The sequence below is a fragment of the Maylandia zebra genome, linkage group LG9, assembly GCF_041146795.1.
Source record: "Maylandia zebra isolate NMK-2024a linkage group LG9, Mzebra_GT3a, whole genome shotgun sequence".
Taxonomy (NCBI): Eukaryota; Metazoa; Chordata; class Actinopteri; order Cichliformes; family Cichlidae; genus Maylandia; species Maylandia zebra.
In genome coordinates, this window is record NC_135175.1 from 5,956,127 (window position 1) to 5,967,056 (window position 10,930).

Consider the following 10,930-nt stretch of genomic DNA (forward strand, 5'->3'; position numbering starts at 1 on the left):
CGTTTTTGAACAACTTCATATAAATCGCTGTAACTTTTGATAGAAGACTCAGACAAACATGTTTATGGCTTTATCTTATAGAACTCAATATCCCCGTGCTGGGCAAACAGGTTTTGCAGCCGTTTGAGCTAAGATTTTAAAATTATTCACATAATGAAAACCTATACTTTGTTTCAGGCGAGTTTCCCATTCAAATGCATGTAACAGTGAGAAACGCACTGTCTTGGCGATAGAAAGCGTTTTCGTACAACTTCATATAAATCGCTGTAACTTTTGATAGAAGACTCAGACAAACATGTTTATGGCTTTATCTTATAGAACTCAATGGCCCCGTGCTGGGCAAACAGGTTTTGTAGCTGTTTGAGCTAAGATTTAAAAATTATTCACATAATGAAAACCTATAATTTGTTTCGGGCGAGTTTCCCATTCAAATGCATGTAACAGTGAGAAACGCACTGTCTTGGCTAAATAAAGCGTTTTTGAACAACTTCATATAAATCGCTGTAACTTTTGATAGAAGACTCAGACAAACATGTTTATGGCGTTATCTTATAGAAATCAATATCCCCGTGCTGGGCAAACAGGTTTTGCAGCCGTTTGAGCTAAGATTTTAAAATTATTCACATAATGAAAACCTATACTTTGTTTCGGGCGAGTTTCCCATTCAAATGCATGTAACAGTGAGAAACGCACTGTCTTGGCGAAATAAAGCGTTTTTCATCAACTTCATATAAATCGCTGTAACTTTTGATAGAAGACCAGACACACATGTTTATGGCTTTATCTTATAGAACTCAATATCCCCGTGCTGGGCAAACAGGTTTTGCAGCCGTTTGAGCTAAGATTTTAAAATTATTCACATAATGAAAACCTATACTTTGTTTCAGGCGAGTTTCCCATTCAAATGCATGTAACAGTGAGAAACGCACTGTCTTGGCGATAGAAAGCGTTTTCGTACAACTTCATATAAATCGCTGTAACTTTTGATAGAAGACTCAGACAAACATGTTTATGGCTTTATCTTATAGAACTCAATATCCCCGTGCTGGGCAAACAGGTTTTGCAGCCGTTTGAGCTAAGATTTTAAAATTATTCACATAATGAAAACCTATACTTTGTTTCAGGCGAGTTTCCCATTCAAATGCATGTAACAGTGAGAAACGCACTGTCTTGGCGAAATAAAGCGTTTTTGAACAACTTCATATAAATCGCTGTAACTTTTGATAGAAGACTCAGACAAACATGTTTATGGCTTTATCTTATAGAACTCAATATCCCCGTGCTGGGCAAACAGGTTTTGCAGCCGTTTGAGCTAAGATTTTAAAATTATTCACATAATGAAAACCTATACTTTGTTTCAGGCGAGTTTCCCATTCAAATGCATGTAACAGTGAGAAACGCACTGTCTTGGCGAAATAAAGCGTTTTTGAACAACTTCATATAAATCGCTGTAACTTTTGATAGACGACTCAGACAAACATGTTTATGGCTTTATCTTATAGAACTCAATATCCCCGTGCTGGGCAAACAGGTTTTGCAGCTGTTTGAGCTAAGATTTTAAAATTATTCACATAATGAAAACCTATACTTTGTTTCAGGCGAGTTTCCCATTCAAATGCATGTAACAGTGAGAAACGCACTGTCTTGGCGATAGAAAGCGTTTTCGTACAACTTCATATAAATCGCTGTAACTTTTGATAGAAGACTCAGACAAACATGTTTATGGCTTTATCTTATAGAACTCAATGGCCCCGTGCTGGGCAAACAGGTTTTGTAGCTGTTTGAGCTAAGATTTAAAAATTATTCACATAATGAAAACCTATAATTTGTTTCGGGCGAGTTTCCCATTCAAATGCATGTAACAGTGAGAAACGCACTGTCTTGGCTAAATAAAGCGTTTTTGAACAACTTCATATAAATCGCTGTAACTTTTGATAGAAGACTCAGACAAACATGTTTATGGCGTTATCTTATAGAAATCAATATCCCCGTGCTGGGCAAACAGGTTTTGCAGCCGTTTGAGCTAAGATTTTAAAATTATTCACATAATGAAAACCTATACTTTGTTTCGGGCGAGTTTCCCATTCAAATGCATGTAACAGTGAGAAACGCACTGTCTTGGCGAAATAAAGCATTTTTGAACAACTTCATATAAATCGCTGTAACTTTTGATAGAAGACTCAGACAAACATGTTTATGGCTTTATCTTATAGAACTCAATATCCCCGTGCTGGGCAAACAGGTTTTGTAGCTGTTTGAGCTAAGATTTAAAAATTATTCACATAATGAAAACCTATACTTTGTTTCGGGCGAGTTTCCCATTCAAATGCATGTAACAGTGAGAAACGCACTGTCTTGGTGAAATAAAGCGTTTTTCATCAACTTCATATAAATCGCTGTAACTTTTGATAGAAGACTCAGACAAACATGTTTATGGCTTTATCTTATAGAACTCAATATCCCCGTGCTGGGCAAACAGGTTTTGCAGCTGTTTGAGCTAAGATTTTAAAATTATTCAATTAAAGAAAACCTATACTTTGTTTCAGGCGAGTTTCCCATTCAAATGCATGTAACAGTGAGAAACGCACTGTCTTGGCGATAGAAAGCGTTTTCGTACAACTTCATATAAATCGCTGTAACTTTTGATAGAAGACTCAGACAAACATGTTTATGGCTTTATCTTATAGAACTCAATATCCCCGTGCTGGGCAAACAGGTTTTGCAGCCGTTTGAGCTAAGATTTTAAAATTATTCACATAATGAAAACCTATACTTTGTTTCAGGCGAGTTTCCCATTCAAATGCATGTAACAGTGAGAAACGCACTGTCTTGGCGAAATAAAGCGTTTTTGAACAACTTCATATAAATCGCTGTAACTTTTGATAGAAGACTCAGACAAACATGTTTATGGCTTTATCTTATAGAACTCAATATCCCCGTGCTGGGCAAACAGGTTTTGCAGCCGTTTGAGCTAAGATTTTAAAATTATTCACATAATGAAAACCTATACTTTGTTTCAGGCGAGTTTCCCATTCAAATGCATGTAACAGTGAGAAACGCACTGTCTTGGCGAAATAAAGCGTTTTTGAACAACTTCATATAAATCGCTGTAACTTTTGATAGAAGACTCAGACAAACATGTTTATGGCTTTATCTTATAGAACTCAATATCCCCGTGCTGGGCAAACAGGTTTTGCAGCCGTTTGAGCTAAGATTTTAAAATTATTCACATAATGAAAACCTATACTTTGTTTCAGGCGAGTTTCCCATTCAAATGCATGTAACAGTGAGAAACGCACTGTCTTGGCGAAATAAAGCGTTTTTCAACAACTTCATATAAATCGCTGTAACTTTTGATAGAAGACTCAGACAAACATGTTTATGGCTTTATCTTATAGAACTCAATATCCCCGTGCTGGGCAAACAGGTTTTGTAGCTGTTTGAGCTAAGATTTAAAAATTATTCACATAATGAAAACCTATACTTTGTTTCGGGCGAGTTTCCCATTCAAATGCATGTAACAGTGAGAAACGCACTGTCTTGGTGAAATAAAGCGTTTTTCATCAACTTCATATAAATCGCTGTAACTTTTGATAGAAGACTCAGACAAACATGTTTATGGCTTTATCTTATAGAACTCAATATCCCCGTGCTGGGCAAACAGGTTTTGCAGCTGTTTGAGCTAAGATTTTAAAATTATTCAATTAAAGAAAACCTATACTTTGTTTCAGGCGAGTTTCCCATTCAAATGCATGTAACAGTGAGAAACGCATTGTCTTGGCGAAATAAAGCGTTTTTCAACAACTTCATATAAATCGCTGTAACTTTTGATAGAAGACTCAGACAAACATGTTTATGGCTTTATCTTATAGAACTCAATATCCCCGTGCTGGGCAAACAGGTTTTGCAGCCGTTTGAGCTAAGATTTTAAAATTATTCACATAATGTAAACCTATACTTTGTTTCAGGCGAGTTTCCCATTCAAATGTATGTAACAGTGAGAAACGCACTGTCTTGGCGAAATAAAGCATTTTTCAACAACTTCATATAAATCGCTGTAACTTTTGATAGAAGACTCAGACAAACATGTTTATGGCTTTATCTTATAGAACTCAATATCCCCGTGCTGGGCAAACAGGTTTTGCAGCCGTTTGAGCTAAGATTTTAAAATTATTCACATAATGAAAACCTATACTTTGTTTCAGGCGAGTTTCCCATTCAAATGCATGTAACAGTGAGAAACGCACTGTCTTGGCGATAGAAAGCGTTTTCGTACAACTTCATATAAATCGCTGTAACTTTTGATAGAAGACTCAGACAAACATGTTTATGGCTTTATCTTATAGAACTCAATATCCCCGTGCTGGGCAAACAGGTTTTGCAGCCGTTTGAGCTAAGATTTTAAAATTATTCACATAATGAAAACCTATACTTTGTTTCGGGCGAGTTTCCCATTCAAATGCATGTAACAGTGAGAAACGCACTGTCTTGGCGAAATAAAGCGTTTTTCATCAACTTCATATAAATCGCTGTAACTTTTGATAGAAGACCAGACACACATGTTTATGGCTTTATCTTATAGAACTCAATATCCCCGTGCTGGGCAAACAGGTTTTGCAGCCGTTTGAGCTAAGATTTTAAAATTATTCACATAATGAAAACCTATACTTTGTTTCAGGCGAGTTTCCCATTCAAATGCATGTAACAGTGAGAAACGCACTGTCTTGGCGATAGAAAGCGTTTTCGTACAACTTCATATAAATCGCTGTAACTTTTGATAGAAGACTCAGACAAACATGTTTATGGCTTTATCTTATAGAACTCAATATTCCCGTGCTGGGCAAACAGGTTTTGCAGCCGTTTGAGCTAAGATTTTAAAATTATTCACATAATGTAAACCTATACTTTGTTTCAGGCGAGTTTCCCATTCAAATGTATGTAACAGTGAGAAACGCACTGTCTTGGCGAAATAAAGCATTTTTCAACAACTTCATATAAATCGCTGTAACTTTTGATAGAAGACTCAGACAAACATGTTTATGGCTTTATCTTATAGAACTCAATATCCCCGTGCTGGGCAAACAGGTTTTGCAGCCGTTTGAGCTAAGATTTTAAAATTATTCACATAATGAAAACCTATACTTTGTTTCAGGCGAGTTTCCCATTCAAATGCATGTAACAGTGAGAAACGCACTGTCTTGGCGATAGAAAGCGTTTTCGTACAACTTCATATAAATCGCTGTAACTTTTGATAGAAGACTCAGACAAACATGTTTATGGCTTTATCTTATAGAACTCAATATCCCCGTGCTGGGCAAACAGGTTTTGCAGCCGTTTGAGCTAAGATTTTAAAATTATTCACATAATGAAAACCTATACTTTGTTTCGGGCGAGTTTCCCATTCAAATGCATGTAACAGTGAGAAACGCACTGTCTTGGCGAAATAAAGCGTTTTTCAACAACTTCATATAAATCGCTGTAACTTTTGATAGAAGACTCAGACAAACATGTTTATGGCTTTATCTTATAGAACTCAATATCCCCGTGCTGGGCAAACAGGTTTTGCAGCCGTTTGAGCTAAGATTTTAAAATTATTCACATAATGAAAACCTATACTTTGTTTCAGGCGAGTTTCCCATTCAAATGCATGTAACAGTGAGAAACGCACTGTCTTGGCGAAATAAAGCGTTTTTGAACAACTTCATATAAATCGCTGTAACTTTTGATAGAAGACTCAGACAAACATGTTTATGGCTTTATCTTATAGAACTCAATATCCCCGTGCTGGGCAAACAGGTTTTGCAGCCGTTTGAGCTAAGATTTTAAAATTATTCACATAATGAAAACCTATACTTTGTTTCAGGCGAGTTTCCCATTCAAATGCATGTAACAGTGAGAAACGCACTGTCTTGGCGAAATAAAGCGTTTTTCAACAACTTCATATAAATCGCTGTAACTTTTGATAGAAGACTCAGACAAACATGTTTATGGCTTTATCTTATAGAACTCAATATCCCCGTGCTGGGCAAACAGGTTTTGCAGCCGTTTGAGCTAAGATTTTAAAATTATTCACATAATGAAAACCTATACTTTGTTTCAGGCGAGTTTCCCATTCAAATGCATGTAACAGTGAGAAACGCACTGTCTTGGCGAAATAAAGCGTTTTTGAACAACTTCATATAAATCGCTGTAACTTTTGATAGAAGACTCAGACAAACATGTTTATGGCTTTATCTTATAGAACTCAATATCCCCGTGCTGGGCAAACAGGTTTTGCAGCTGTTTGAGCTAAGATTTTAAAATTATTCACATAATGAAAACCTATACTTTGTTTCAGGCGAGTTTCCCATTCAAATGCATGTAACAGTGAGAAACGCACTGTCTTGGCGAAATAAAGCGTTTTTCAACAACTTCATATAAATCGCTGTAACTTTTGATAGAAGACTCAGACAAACATGTTTATGGCTTTATCTTATAGAACTCAATATCCCCGTGCTGGGCAAACAGGTTTTGCAGCCGTTTGAGCTAAGATTTTAAAATTATTCACATAATGAAAACCTATACTTTGTTTCGGGCGAGTTTCCCATTCAAATGCATGTAACAGTGAGAAACGCACTGTCTTGGCGAAATAAAGCGTTTTTCATCAACTTCATATAAATCGCTGTAACTTTTGATAGAAGACCAGACACACATGTTTATGGCTTTATCTTATAGAACTCAATATCCCCGTGCTGGGCAAACAGGTTTTGCAGCCGTTTGAGCTAAGATTTTAAAATTATTCACATAATGAAAACCTATACTTTGTTTCAGGCGAGTTTCCCATTCAAATGCATGTAACAGTGAGAAACGCACTGTCTTGGCGATAGAAAGCGTTTTCGTACAACTTCATATAAATCGCTGTAACTTTTGATAGAAGACTCAGACAAACATGTTTATGGCTTTATCTTATAGAACTCAATATCCCCGTGCTGGGCAAACAGGTTCTGCAGCTGTTTGAGCTAAGATTTTAAAATTATTCACATAATGAAAACCTATACTTTGTTTCAGGCGAGTTTCCCATTCAAATGCATGTAACAGTGAGAAACGCACTGTCTTGGCGAAATAAAGCGTTTTCGTACAACTTCATATAAATCGCTGTAACTTTTGATAGAAGACTCAGACAAACATGTTTATGGCTTTATCTTATAGAACTCAATATCCCCGTCCTGGGCAAACAGGTTTTGCAGCTGTTTGAGCTAAGATTTTAAAATTATTCACATAATGAAAACCTATACTTTGTTTCAGGCGAGTTTCCCATTCAAATGCATGTAACAGTGAGAAATGCACTGTCTTGGCGAAATAAAGCGTTTTTCAACAACTTCATATAAATCGCTGTAACTTTTGATAGAAGACTCAGACAAACATGTTTATGGCTTTATCTTATAGAACTCAATATCCCCGTGCTGGGCAAACAGGTTTTGCAGCCGTTTGAGCTAAGATTTTAAAATTATTCACATAATGAAAACCTATACTTTGTCTCAGGCGAGTTTCCCATTCAAATGCATGTAACAGTGAGAAACGCACTGTCTTGGCGAAATAAAGCGTTTTTGAACAACTTCATATAAAACGCTGTAACTTTTGATAGAAGACTCAGACAAACATGTTTATGGCTTTATCTTATAGAACTCAATGTCCCCGTGCTGGGCAAACAGGTTTTGCAGCTGTTTGAGCTAAGATTTTAAAATTATTCACATAATGAAAACCTATACTTTGTTTCGGGCGAGTTTCCCATTCAAATGCATGTAACAGTGAGAAACGCACTGTCTTGGCGAAATAAAGCGTTTTTCATCAACTTCATATAAATCGCTGTAACTTTTGATAGAAGACCAGACACACATGTTTATGGCTTTATCTTATAGAACTCAATATCCCCGTGCTGGGCAAACAGGTTTTGCAGCCGTTTGAGCTAAGATTTTAAAATTATTCACATAATGAAAACCTATACTTTGTTTCAGGCGAGTTTCCCATTCAAATGCATGTAACAGTGAGAAACGCACTGTCTTGGCGATAGAAAGCGTTTTCGTACAACTTCATATAAATCACTGTAACTTTTGATAGAAGACTCAGACAAACATGTTTATGGCTTTATCTTATAGAACTCAATATCCCCGTGCTGGGCAAACAGGTTTTGCAGCTGTTTGAGCTAAGATTTTAAAATTATTCACATAATGAAAACCTATACTTTGTTTCAGGCGAGTTTCCCATTCAAATGCATGTAACAGTGAGAAATGCACTGTCTTGGCGAAATAAAGCGTTTTTCAACAACTTCATATAAATCGCTGTAACTTTTGATAGAAGACTCAGACAAACATGTTTATGGCTTTATCTTATAGAACTCAATATCCCCGTGCTGGGCAAACAGGTTCTGCAGCTGTTTGAGCTAAGATTTTAAAATTATTCACATAATGAAAACCTATACTTTGTTTCAGGCGAGTTTCCCATTCAAATGCATGTAACAGTGAGAAACGCACTGTCTTGGCGAAATAAAGCGTTTTCGTACAACTTCATATAAATCGCTGTAACTTTTGATAGAAGACTCAGACAAACATGTTTATGGCTTTATCTTATAGAACTCAATATCCCCGTGCTGGGCAAACAGGTTTTGCAGCCGTTTGAGCTAAGATTTTAAAATTATTCACATAATGAAAACCTATACTTTGTTTCAGGCGAGTTTCCCATTCAAATGCATGTAACAGTGAGAAACGCACTGTCTTGGCGAAATAAAGCGTTTTTCAACAACTTCATATAAATCGCTGTAACTTTTGATAGAAGACTCAGACAAACATGTTTATGGCTTTATCTTATAGAACTCAATATCCCCGTGCTGGGCAAACAGGTTTTGCAGCCGTTTGAGCTAAGATTTTAAAATTATTCACATAATGAAAACCTATACTTTGTTTCAGGCGAGTTTCCCATTCAAATGCATGTAACAGTGAGAAACGCACTGTCTTGGCGAAATAAAGCGTTTTTGAACAACTTCATATAAAACGCTGTAACTTTTGATAGAAGACTCAGACAAACATGTTTATGGCTTTATCTTATAGAACTCAATGTCCCCGTGCTGGGCAAACAGGTTTTGCAGCTGTTTGAGCTAAGATTTTAAAATTATTCACATAATGAAAACCTATACTTTGTTTCAGGCGAGTTTCCCATTCAAATGCATGTAACAGTGAGAAACGCACTGTCTTGGCGATAGAAAGCGTTTTCGTACAACTTCATATAAATCGCTGTAACTTTTGATAGAAGACTCAGACAAACATGTTTATGGCTTTATCTTATAGAACTCAATATCCCCGTGCTGGGCAAACAGGTTTTGCAGCTGTTTGAGCTAAGATTTTAAAATTATTCACATAATGAAAACCTATACTTTGTTTCAGGCGAGTTTCCCATTCAAATGCATGTAACAGTGAGAAATGCACTGTCTTGGCGAAATAAAGCGTTTTTCAACAACTTCATATAAATCGCTGTAACTTTTGATAGAAGACTCAGACAAACATGTTTATGGCTTTATCTTATAGAACTCAATATCCCCGTGCTGGGCAAACAGGTTCTGCAGCTGTTTGAGCTAAGATTTTAAAATTATTCACATAATGAAAACCTATACTTTGTTTCAGGCGAGTTTCCCATTCAAATGCATGTAACAGTGAGAAACGCACTGTCTTGGCGAAATAAAGCGTTTTCGTACAACTTCATATAAATCGCTGTAACTTTTGATAGAAGACTCAGACAAACATGTTTATGGCTTTATCTTATAGAACTCAATATCCCCGTCCTGGGCAAACAGGTTTTGCAGCTGTTTGAGCTAAGATTTTAAAATTATTCACATAATGAAAACCTATACTTTGTTTCAGGCGAGTTTCCCATTCAAATGCATGTAACAGTGAGAAACGCACTGTCTTGGCGAAATAAAGCGTTTTTCAACAACTTCATATAAATCGCTGTAACTTTTGATAGAAGACTCAGACAAACATGTTTATGGCTTTATCTTATAGAACTCAATATCCCCGTGCTGGGCAAACAGGTTTTGCAGCCGTTTGAGCTAAGATTTTAAAATTATTCACATAATGAAAACCTATACTTTGTTTCGGGCGAGTTTCCCATTCAAATGCATGTAACAGTGAGAAACGCACTGTCTTGGCGAAATAAAGCGTTTTTCAACAACTTCATATAAATCGCTGTAACTTTTGATAGAAGACTCAGACAAACATGTTTATGGCTTTATCTTATAGAACTCAATATCCCCGTGCTGGGCAAACAGGTTTTGCAGCCGTTTGAGCTAAGATTTTAAAATTATTCACATAATGAAAACCTATACTTTGTTTCAGGCGAGTTTCCCATTCAAATGCATGTAACAGTGAGAAACGCACTGTCTTGGCGATAGAAAGCGTTTTCGTACAACTTCATATAAATCGCTGTAACTTTTGATAGAAGACTCAGACAAACATGTTTATGGCTTTATCTTATAGAACTCAATATCCCCGTGCTGGGCAAACAGGTTTTGCAGCCGTTTGAGCTAAGATTTTAAAATTATTCACATAATGAAAACCTATACTTTGTTTCAGGCGAGTTTCCCATTCAAATGCATGTAACAGTGAGAAACGCACTGTCTTGGCGAAATAAAGCGTTTTTCAACAACTTCATATAAATCGCTGTAACTTTTGATAGAAGACTCAGACAAACATGTTTATGGCTTTATCTTATAGAACTCAATATCCCCGTCCTGGGCAAACAGGTTTTGCAGCTGTTTGAGCTAAGATTTTAAAATTATTCACATAATGAAAACCTATACTTTGTTTCAGGCGAGTTTCCCATTCAAATGCATGTAACAGTGAGAAATGCACTGTCTTGGCGAAATAAAGCGTTTTTCAACAACTTCATATAAATCGCTGTA